Genomic DNA, 12,243 nt, shown 5'->3' on the forward strand with positions numbered 1-12,243 from the left:
TGCAAATGTTTCACTGAAAACTCTATATATACACTGCAGTGGGAGCTAGAATGAGTGTAAATTCTCAAGAGGCAAAGGAGCATGAAGACCACCACGGGCTATGTATCTCCAAGTCCTGTGTCATATCCTCTGAATCTTACCCATTGATCCAACATTCCCTGTTGGTAGTGCACCTCTGCCCTTACCCATATGGGGCTGCTTTGATTAGATTTAAACTGAACACAGGTATGATATCATCCATTCCCTGTAAACTGTTAGCCAGCAAAGACTGATCTGGAAATATCCTTTATTAAGTTTCCAGTCCCAGGTATAACAGAGAGTCCATTTTTAAATAACTTGGTAATTGTGCTTTCCTCAGACTAACAGTTTTAAAGAAAATTATAATTCATTCATTTCATGTAGATGTCCTTGACTATGATTAATATTCTGGTTACACAAACTCAGCTCAGCGCTGATGTTGCTGCAAATGACTTTGCTGGCTTCTTGCAAAAGAGAATTTCCATGATGAAAGTAGCTTTTCAGTTCAATCCTACTCCTGGAGATGAATTTCTTACAAGTGAATTAGCCTGATTGTCCTGGTTTCAGGTGGGATAGAGTTAATTGTCTTCCTAGTAGCTGGTAGTGCTATGTTTTGAGTTCAGTATGAGAAGAATGTTGATAACACTGATGTTTTCAGTTGTTGCTAAGTAATGTTTAGTCTAAAGTCAAGGATTTTTCAGCTTCTCATGCCCAGTCGGTGAGAAAGCTGGAGGGGCACAAGAAGTTGGGAAGGGGGACAGCCAGGGCAGCTGACCCAAAGTGGCCAACAGGGTATTCCATACCATGTGACGTCACATCTAGTATAGGAACTGGGGGGAGTGCGGGCAGGGAGATCTCCACTGGAGGACTAACTGGGCGTCGATCGGCGAGTGGTGATGCATCATTTGTACATTCCAATCCTTTTATTATTACTGTTGTCATTTTATTAGTGTTATCATTATCATTATTAGTTTCTTCTTTTCTGTTCTATTAAACCATTCTTATCTCAACCCGTGAGTTTTACTCCTTTTCCCAATTCTCTCCCCCATCCCACTGGGTGGGGGGTGAGTGAGTGAGTGGCTGCATGGTGCTTAGTTGCTGGCTGGGGTTAAACCACGACACTGATTTATACAAATGAGTCTTTATTTCTCTTATTTTTTATTGTATTCAGTTTCTTTTCCATAAGCCATCTGGAAACAAACTACTTATGATTTATTACTTTATTAAACAAGAACGTACCCTTTGTGGTTGGAAAACTTCTGTTAACAGCAATGTGATGCTCATATGGACAGTCTGAAGACTTTCCTTGACTTGTGCAAATATCTTATTAAGGAAAAGTTGCTATATTGTTTACTATATCTCATGTAGGAAACACAGACCACATGGAAGATGCTCTGCTGAAGGAAAATGTTTGAAAGGAAAAAACAACATAGAATAAGATAATTCACTAAGTGTTGCAATTGTCATAAGAACTTTGATTGCAGCCAGGAAAGAATCTCAGAGGAAAAGAAAACATCTGTGCACAGAGATGAAAGATGTAATGAAAAGTGGGTCCTAAAATGCATATGAATGCAAAAGAAAGCATATGCCTAGACCTCGTTTACGTTTGCTGTTCACACAGATGCAGCTTCTTTAGCTATGAAAAAAGCCATACCATGTCTCACATATTCAAGGGACAGTTACTGGAATGTATGACTTGAATTTATTTGTTGTTCCTGTACCTTCTACCTTTCAAGTCTGAGCTCTATCCCTCTGGTAAATCTTATGGGTGAAATTTTAGGACATTTTGGGCCTCAGTTGCCCCACCCAGAGACTACTACCTCATGCCTGTGCCTGTCATTATGCTGTGTGTCATAGTCTTGATGTATTCACAGTTGTGTCAAGGGTGACGGAGAAGAGGCATAAAATAGAGGCAAATATGCTCCAGCACTTCCAGCCGCTTCTAGATTGGCAGGGTGGGAAAGCTGGTGCAGCAATCATGACAGAAAGCCTGTGCAGGTACAGCCTAGATATCAAACTGTCCTGTGGAAGCATATTAATGTAAGTCATTGATGGAAATGGGATTGTGTTGACCTGCCAGAATGTGAGCTGCAGAGGCTAAGGGCAACAACACAGTGTCTTCTTTCACTTCCATTGGAAGAGGGAAGAGAATTGTTGCATTAAATGATCTCGATGACCTGTCAGAATCCTCAACATTCCAAAAGCTTTACAGTGTCAAAGACTTGTTTAAGGACAGGCATATGAGCAATGGAATCATATCATAAATTTCATTTTATTGAATATATTCATTCAGCTAGCTGATCTGCCTTCTGCTTCTTCACTGTGGCCAACAATATTAATCTCTTAAATAATAATAAATGATGACACTTTGCAAAGTTTAGCCCTAATACTTTCTACCTGGCTTTGGAAGCAAAAAACTGTAATTCCAAAATATCTACATAAGGGGTTTTCTTAGTGTTTGTTTAAGGCCATGTCTGCAACAGAACCATAAATAATGTAAGGCATCAATTTAAATTTAAATACTAATGCTAAGAGGTTTCTCTGTGTAGACAACTTCATTCCAAAATGAGAACTTTTATTCTCTGGTGAACGTGTCACTCTAAAAGTTGTTTGCATAAGAAGGATTCCTTTACACCATGAGAAAAAGGTCTGTAGGGCAAATTCTGCTAGCAAAATGTTATCGTTTCAGTATATCACTTATCAGTAGTAAGATCCTTGCAAGAAGCCAAGCTTTTAGTGTGATTCTGCCACACTGCTTTCTGCAGGTAGAACTGTAAGTATGGGCCCTCGAGTTCTAGGGATTATAGGAAAAGGAGCCCAGTGCCACCATCTTCTGGTAAAATCAAGGAATGGACATGACAAATTCTGTCTCATTTTGAAACCAGAAAGAACAGAGTCTTTCTGGCTTGCTGTTACTGTGTCAGTGGGAATTTTGATTTTCATAAATTTTAGCTGCAGGATTAGTGAAATGCTGTACTTGAACTGACTGCTGTTACTCAGGACTATGGGTTTGGTATTATGGTAGGTAGTTCATATACAGATCAGCTCAGTAGTGGGGAAGGAGGCAAATTAAATATTATGAATTATTGGGAAAGAAAAAAAAAGCAAATCAGATAAGAACATTATACCTCTGTCTAAATTTCTCAATCATCCACACATGGATTAGACAATGTAATTCTGGTCCTATAATAACAGAAAGGATAAATAAGAACAGGAAAATCTTTAGAAAAAGGCAGTAAGGTTAATCAAAGGTTTGGAACAGCTCCTGTTTGCAGTGACAGATCTTCAGCCTGGAAGGAGACAAGTTAGAGGGCATAAAGAAAGCAAAAATTATTTGTGGTACAGATTCGGTGAATGGAGACAATGTTCACCATTACCAAATCTAATGCCAGAGCTCCAGACCATCACACAAAGCATGTAGCAGCCAGGTTCAAAGCCAATTAAAAGAGGTGGTTCTGCACACAGCAGACAGTATATGTGGAGTGGCACATTGCAGGGTGATCCTGCAACCCCACAGGTGTACCAGCCCAGTAGTTGTTTCTCATGTGTTCCTGACACAGACAAATTCCAGATGATCAATACGGCATTTTTTCAAAGGCATGCCTTCATTCACAATGCAGCCTATAAACCATAAGCTTGCTGGGTAGATATTAATTTTTTTTTTTCCATTTCACGTTGTGTCTGTTATATATTTCACAAGAGTAACCACTGCTAAGGAACCCTTCTTTCTGGGACCCCAGATTGCTGGTGGAGTGAGGTAGGGCAGGACATCTAGTTGGGGGCGGATGACCAGTGGGGAAGGGTCTGGGAATGGGAACTTATAGGAAAGAGTAAGGGGGTTCCTCCACCCTGTGTGCATCTTTCAGTGGAGTGTAGATGCTTTTTTTTGGCACGGGGAAGAAGCGATTGAGTTTTGTGTTTAAAAAGCTGTGAAGATGATGGAGGGTAAAGGAACTTGTACTTGTTCCTCATGCATCTCTTCCTGGTGCTCCCCTGCATGACAGACCTGGGCTGAGAGCACTTTCTGGGGTTAATGTTCAGCCCCAGCCCAAGGAGACTGAATAAAAGTTCTTGAGCTCTCAACCATTTCTTGCATTGCCAACTTCAGGCTTTTCTTATTGAAGGAAGATGTAAGCTAATACAATAGGAAAGGTCAGAAGAGACCTGTGTTTACCCAGGTGCAATGGACAGACTACCTGTTATGGGGTGCAGAAAGCAGTGTGTTGTGTCCTTCTTCCATTACATAGGCACTGGCCTGAGATAAATCTAACCCATCAACAGGTGTCTTCTATCTTAGAAATGTATTTCTGCATGGGCAAAGTGAATGCTTAGTGCTGTCTATCCATAACTGTAGCTATTGTACTGAGTGTAAAGCAGTGGAAACTTAGGTCAGCTGCATTTCTTTGGTAAGCAAACCACTTTTGGTCCAAAGCATATGTCGTGGTTTAACCCCAGCCAGCAACTAAGCACCACGCAGCCGCTCACTCACTCCCCCCCCATCCAGTGGGATGGGGGAGAAAATCAGGAAAAGAAGCAAAACCTGTGGGTTGAGATAAGAACGGTTTAATAGAACAGAAGAAACTAATAATAATAATGATAACACTAATAAAATGACAACAGAAATAATGAAAGGATTGGAATGTACAAATGATGCGCAGTGCAATTGCTCACCACCCACCGACCGACACCCAGCTAGTCCCCCAGCGGCGATTCCCCACCCCCACTTCCCAGTTCCTATACTAGATGTGACGTCACATGGTATGGAATACCCCGTTGGCCAGTTTGGATCAGCTGCCCTGGCTGTGTTCTGTGCCAGCTTCTTGTGCCCCTCCAGCTTTCTCGCTGGCTGGGCATGAGAAGCTGAAAAATCCTTGACTTTAGTCTAAACACTACTGAGCAACAACTGAAAACATCAGTGTGTTATCAACATTCTTCTCATACTGAACCCAAAACATAGCACTATACCAGCTACTAGGAAGACAGTTAACTCTATCCCAGCTGAAACTAGGACAGCATACAATGAACGACAGGTCAAAGATGCTTAATTTCATAATTTTCCAGTTCTGTAATTCATTGTCCACACTTGGAAAACCCTTTCCAAAGTGCTTCTGCAGGACTGTAGTTTAAGGCTCAAAGTGTCTCACTTACTTAGAATCAGACAATAATTTAAGTTTGAAGGACTGCTGGGCTGCTCTGCTCCAGACCGATTACATAAGGAGGTATAGCCTGTCTGCTTTACCAAGGTGGATTCTAGGTCACGATGCTTCCCAGTCACTATTACTTCATCTAAGCAAATGTCTGTTATATCCCATGTTTCTACATAGACTTGCTGGATTTGCTAACTGAAGAGTCACTCAAACCAATTTTATCAGAGTTCTTCAGTAGGATTTATCAGGTAACTAGAATAAACCATAGATTCAGGAGCGTTATGCTTTTAGAAATTGATTTTCAAAGTTCTCTCCTCCAATGGTACCTATTAATGAATGACACAGAATCTCAGTTGAAATATATGGTGATCTGGAATATCCAGTCTGGTTATAAAATGTTATAAAACAGTTTTAGGGTTTACTGAACCTACTCTTCAACCATCTTGTACTGCTAAATCACTCCACCAAGTGTTGGACTGTCTACAAGCTTTTCCTAGAGAGGATGTAAAAGAAAAGCTAATGATGATACAAATGGAGATACATCATTATTAAAAGGTAATGTATAATAAATTGGGGGTTTTTAATAAGTAAATGTAAGGACTATGAAAATATTCATGATAGCTAGTGAGAAATGGAGTCACATGAACTGTGAAAACTGGGAAAGTGTGACTCTCATTACCCCAAAAGCAAAGAAAATAAAATAACCAGCTTGGTTTCCAAAGGAAACAGCATCAAATTTTCATGTTTGTAGCCACTTGCCTTCTCTTAGCTACCCTCCATAACATTGCAGCTTACTGGCAAATTTCAGTCAGGCTTAACGGAGAGGTAGGAGATTGAAAAACCATTATGTTACTCTGTGAAAATCAATGAAATCCATGTTTGTGCCTGCAGTGGGGAAGGCAAGCAGGACTCAGCTGCTTTAAATTCTGCCAGTTGCAGCAGGCAATGAGTGCATGGCAGGGAGCCCCAGCCCCAGCCCCAGCCCCAGCCCCAGCCCCAGACCCAGACCCAGACCCAGACCCAGCCCCAGCCCTGCTCTCCTGCCTGGTAGGAGTCCTTCAGGGGGCTGTGGAGTAAAGCTGTGGTTATTGTGGTGAGGAAGGGCATAAATCCTTAGTAAACCAGGCTTTATTAACTGCACTGCTTACAGAACATCTTGTTTAATAGTCTGCTTTGTCTTGCCTGTATCAGAGTGTAGTGAGTGCCACCATGTTGCCTCTGAGTCAGTTTTAGGTTTTTTTTCTTTTTTTCTAGGAGTGCAGTTTGAAAAGAAAAAAAAGGGTTCATGAATGTTTGTACTATGAAAATTTCATGTGTGATCTGAATCAGCACCATGCATTGACATTGTGCTTGTAATCTGCATTAGACCAGAACAGCAGGATAGGCTCAGATTTTTAATCTCATTACTTTTTTCAGGCCAGATTGTTAGCTGGATGCTACTGAAGTCGATGACAGGATAGTTTGCCTATAGAGGAGCTGGATACTAAACCATCATAATACTTCAAGATCAGGTAAAGGTAGGAGTTTCTACCTCATTGCAGCTTGCTGGAAGGAGTCTACAACTAACTAAAAATAAAATAATCAAATGGTGATAACTAATGGCATAATCTGTTCTGATGACAGATTCTCTGAAACAGTTAATGTCTCTCAGCCTGGGTATTTACAGCATAATCAACTTATTTCATTGCCTTATTTTTAACATACTTTTTTTTTTTCCCCTTTCATTTACACTTGACAGTGATTTTCAGGTTTTTCAACAAAATATTGGTAAATAAACTTAAAATATTTTTACATCACTTCATAGCAGGATGGAAAAAAATTTCATTTTTACTAGCTTTTAGCAAAAATTGGTTTAAAACAGTTGCATATAAAATCTAGTAAATGTGCAATTCTTCAAAGCTCTTAAAAAGTGTTTTGAAGTTATTGTTATGTTATCAAAACATCATAATTATTTTGAGATACCATTTCTCCAGGTTTTTTTCGATTTAAATCATAACACATTAATTATTGCCACAGGTTCTGATTTAGCAAAGATAATGATTATCTTTAGAGGAACTACTCACACACTACTCATATGACTAGAATTAATAACATTTGCACATCTTGTGCAATCAGGTATCACATTCAAAAACAATTCCTAGGGCCTTTGTTTCTTCTTCTGTTTGAATTGTACTTGGAAGGAAACCTAAGTTTCCTATCTCCCAGGCCTGTGCTTGCATTATTAGATTAACCCATCATACTAGTTGATCTTTCTCCAGTACTATGAATACCTATAGGTGTGTGTGTATTTACATACATAAATATCATATGTCTTTCACAGGTAGATGAAAACATACACAAGTATTCACACAAAATTATCTAAACATATCGTATAAGTAGTTTTTATATTTTATTCGATTTTTAAGCAGAAGATCCTCAGAAGGAAGGCTGGGAATTGTCTTTCTCTTCACTTTCTCATAAGGCTTTTGCAGCCTGAAGATGAGCTATTCCTCTGCTAAGTGGATGATTTGGGTCTGATTATCTCAGGTAGAATGGTTTGTAAGACTTGAGGGTCTTGTATCCAAATCAAGTGATCAAGTGCTTCAGTCACTAGGTTAGTAAGCAAAAGATTAGTACCGCTGAGTTAAAAAAGAAAATGGTGTGCCCTGCCCTGTTTTGCTGCTTGACTATGCAGCCACATGAGACAACCACAGGACAAGAGCCTTGGTTTGAGACTGAGGGGAAGAAGGTGCAGTTCCCTTTCCAGTATTGCCTTCAGGCTCCTAAATGCAGCTCCCCACCAGTGTGCTCCCATTCAGAGGTGTTGAACACCTTGTGTGGGGCATTTCGACACCTGACGTAGCTTGGAGCTCCTGCTCAGGAGCCAGATGCTTGGGAGCTTGCAGAGAGGGATGTCTCTGTTGACCTGGCCACTGCTACATATTACCATAGTTCTCTCTCCTGGCACAGACTCTTACCTATACTAATGTTCTTTTCCAAGAAGATGGTGAAATTCTTCACCAATACAGTCCAAAAAAATTAGTATCTTCATCATTTACACTGTATTCCTTTTGAAGTTTGTATTTGATAAGAATATCTGCCAGATGACATTCTCCTGAGTATGGTTGAGCAATAAGTAAAAAAGCAAACATGTGAGCAGACCACATCCACATGACAAAATCATTTTGGATTACGATACTTCTTGTGTTCCCTTTTCCTCAACTTTTATATTTAAAATTCAATTATCAAGATTTCATAGAATCATAGAATGGTTTGGGTTGGAAGGGACCTTAAAGATCATCTAGTTCCAACCCCCCTGCCATGGGCAGGGACACCTTCCACTAGACCAGGTTGCTCAAAGCCCCATCCAGCCTGGCCTTGAACACTTCCAGAAATGGGGCATCCACAATTTCTCCGGGCAACCTGTTCCAGTGCCTCACCACCCTCACAGTAAAGATTCTTTTCCTAATATCTAATCTAAATCTACCATCTTTCAGTTTAAAAACATTACCCCTTGTCCTATTGCTACACTCCCTGATAAAAAGTCCTTCTCCAGCTTTCTTGTAGGTTACCTTTAGGTACTGGAAGGCTGCTTTAAGATCTCCCTGGAGCCTTCTCTTCTCCAGGCTGAACAACCCCAACTCTCTCAGCCTGTCCTCATAAGGGAGGTGCTCCAGCCCCCTGATCATCTTCGCGGCCCTCCTCTGGACCTGCTCAAGCAGGTCCATGTCTTTCTTCTGTTGGGGTCCCCAGAGCTGAACACAGTACTCCAGGTGGGGTCTCACCAGAGCAGAGGGGCAGAATCACCTCCCTCGTCCTGCTGGCCACTCTTCTTTTGGTGCAGCCCAGAATGCGACTGGCTTTCTGGGATGCGAGTGCACATTGCTGGCTCATACTCAGTTTTTCATCCACTAATCCCCAAGTCCTTCTCCGCAGGGCTGCTCTCAATCCACTCATCGCCCCGCCTGTATTTGTGCTTGGGATTGCCCTGACCCATGTGCAGGACCTTGCACTTGGCCTTGTTGAACTTCATGAGGTTCACACAGGCCCACCTCTCAAGCCTGCCAAGGTCTCTCTGGATGGCATCCCTTCATTTGTCCATGAAGAATTAATTTCTTGAAGATAGATGAAGCAAAACCTACATGAAGGAATGAGCACAGCTGGGTTCCCTGATGGAGAAATGCAAGTTAAAATGAAGGGTGGAGTTAATGGAAAATGAGAAGCATCTTCCAGGTTTGTCCTTGCGTTGGTTTTGGCTGGGATAGAGTTAATTTTCTTCATAGTATCTAGTATAAGGCTATGTTTTGAATTTGTTCTGAAAATAGTGTTGATAACACACCGATGTTTTCGTTATTGCTGAGCAGTGCTTGCACATAGTCAAGGCGTTTTCTGCTTCTTAAACCACCTGTTGTGGTTTAACCCCAGCCAGTAACTAAGCACCACGCAGCCACTCACTCATTCCCCCCCACACACAGTGGGATGGGGGAGAGAATCAGGAAAAAAAAAAGTAAAACTCATAGGTTGTGGTAAGAACAGTTAATAGAACAGAAAAGAAGAAACTAATAATGATAATAACAACAATAATAGAATGACAATAATAATAATAAAAGAATTGGAATATACAAAACAAGTGATGCACAATGCAGTTGCTCACCACTCACCGACCAATGCCCAGTTAGTTCCCAAGCAGCAACCCCGCCAGGCCAGCTCCCCCCAGTTTATACACTAGGCATGACGTCACATGGTATGGAATATTCCTTTGGCCAGTTTGGGTCAGCTGTCCTGGCTGTGTCCCCTCCCAACTCCTTGTGCCCCTCCAGCCTTCTTGCTGGCTGGGCATCAGAAGCTGAAAAATCCTTGACTTAGTCTAAACACTACTTAGCAACAACTGAAAACATCAGTGTGTTATCAACTTTCTTCTCATACTGAACCCAAAACATAGCACTATACCAGCTACTAGGAAGAAAATTAACTCTATCCCAGCTGAAACCAGAACACCACCCCACCAGCGAGTAGGGTGGGGGTGCACAAGAAGTTGGGAGGGGACACAGCCGGGACAGCTGACCCCAACTGACCAAAGGGAAATTCCATACTATATGATGTCATGCTTCACAAAAGCTGGGGAAAGAAGAAGGAAGGGGGGGACGTTTGGAGCGATGGCGTTTGTCTTCCCAAGTAAGCGTTATGTGTGATGGAGCCCTGCTTTCTTGGAGATGGCTGAACACCTGCCTGCCCATGGGAGGTAGCGAATGCATTCCGTGTTTTGCTCTGCTTGCCCGTGCAGCTTTTGCTTTACCTGTTAAACTGTCTATCTCAACCCATGAGTTTTCACACTTTTACCCTTCCAGTTCTCTCCCCCATCCCACTGTGGGGGAGTGAGAGAGCAGCTGTGTGGTACTTAGTTTTCAGCTGGGGTTAAACCACAATAGTCCTTTAGGACAACTTATTGTCCACATGACCAGTTTGTGTCATTCTAGGAAAATGTATACAAATTCTCACTATTAAAAACCCAAAGTTTAACATTGCTGAGAAAGTATGGTCTGTTTTTCCAGCACACAGAAATTTTTAATTAGTGGGGGATTTTTTTTTTTTTTTCATTCTCTCTCTCTAATATCTTGGCAAGGTAGGAAATTATATAATGAAAGGAAATAAAATGTAAAGCTATAAAAGCAACAAAGCCCAGAAAATAGAAAAGAATAAGCATTGGCTGTCTTGGAGGGTAAGGAATGAATTATGTACATTATCTTTTATATATCTAGTTTTTTGGCATAGTGGAACCTGGAAAAGGAAGTCCTCTGGATGAAATAGCTAACTGCTGGGCAACGTGGCATCACTGAATTGCTATCCCATGATGTAGTAAAGCTGCAAATCATAGTCCCATGATGGTCTCCAAGCTATAGACCACAATAAATGTTTTTGCTATTGCAAGCAACACACACATTTCCTGCTTTATGCGGTTTTAGATAGCATCAGAAGGTAGCTTCAGACCCAGCTTCCAGAATCTCTGAGGCTGATAATATACCTTTGATTAGAAAGTGAAGAAAATAACAAGGAATTATGAGCAAAGTAGAAAGAACTTTGATTCTCAGCAGAGGTTATGTATGTCTATGTTTTCCTTTAACGATAAGATATACTACAGCATTTCATTGCAAGTGTGAGGTTCTGGTAACAGATTGAGACTGAGGCTACAAAATTGTCTGATATCCCAAAGAAGGACATTAGCAGAATATTGTGGTTGTAAGGCCAAACATTCAGTCTTTAGGAAATACCAGAATTAATACCATCCAGGCTTGATGTAATAAAAATGGCTGCAGTAATGGGAATAGACATAAGATGTTTTTCCAGTGATTTCATAGCACAGCTGTAGAGACACTCAGAAGTTCTGGTCTCTTGTCTCACTTCTGGGACTCGATATATCCTAATGGCTCATTTGTTTCTGTCCTCTGCTAGTGCCTGCCCTCTCTTCCTAATTGTCTTCTCCAGGTACTTACCCACCAGCTCTCATTCCCACCTTCCCTTCTTCCACTCTGTGAGACGGTTGCTTAATCTTCAGACCTGCAACCATTTCTTCCCTCCAGCTTTCATTATGGCAGGGGAGCATTTCCAGCAGGCCTTGCATCCTCCCTGTCAGCTGTTGTGCCTTCCTGATGTCTTTCCTCTTGATGGAAATTTAGGTGTATATATAAGCACCATGAACGGCATAGCAGAGTTTATAGATCCTCCTTGAATGGGTACCAGTGACATTCAGTAACATGCAATTTTACAGGGAACAGCTTTGTTTTGGTGCTCCAAGGATAAATGCAATGGTGGGAGGAATGAATGCAAGGGGACACATGCTGGCTTGTGTTTCTTGATTGCCTTTCAGAGTTCCATTACAGGTCCTGAACTTGGACCACAGATTGAAAATTTCTACATTACTGCAGTGCCAGTATGAGCTAAGAACATCTGTATTGGTATCTGTTTCCTTGCATGCATCCCTAGTCAAAAAGGAGTCATCCTTCAGGTCATCCCTCCATTTGCTGCCTTTCTGCCTCACTGTTAACAAACAAGCTGATCTCTCTTAATTATTGGATTATTGGTATGAGTTTACAAAGCTTGC

The sequence above is a fragment of the Aquila chrysaetos genome, chromosome 2 (genome assembly GCF_900496995.4).
Source record: "Aquila chrysaetos chrysaetos chromosome 2, bAquChr1.4, whole genome shotgun sequence".
Classification (NCBI taxonomy): domain Eukaryota; kingdom Metazoa; phylum Chordata; class Aves; order Accipitriformes; family Accipitridae; genus Aquila; species Aquila chrysaetos.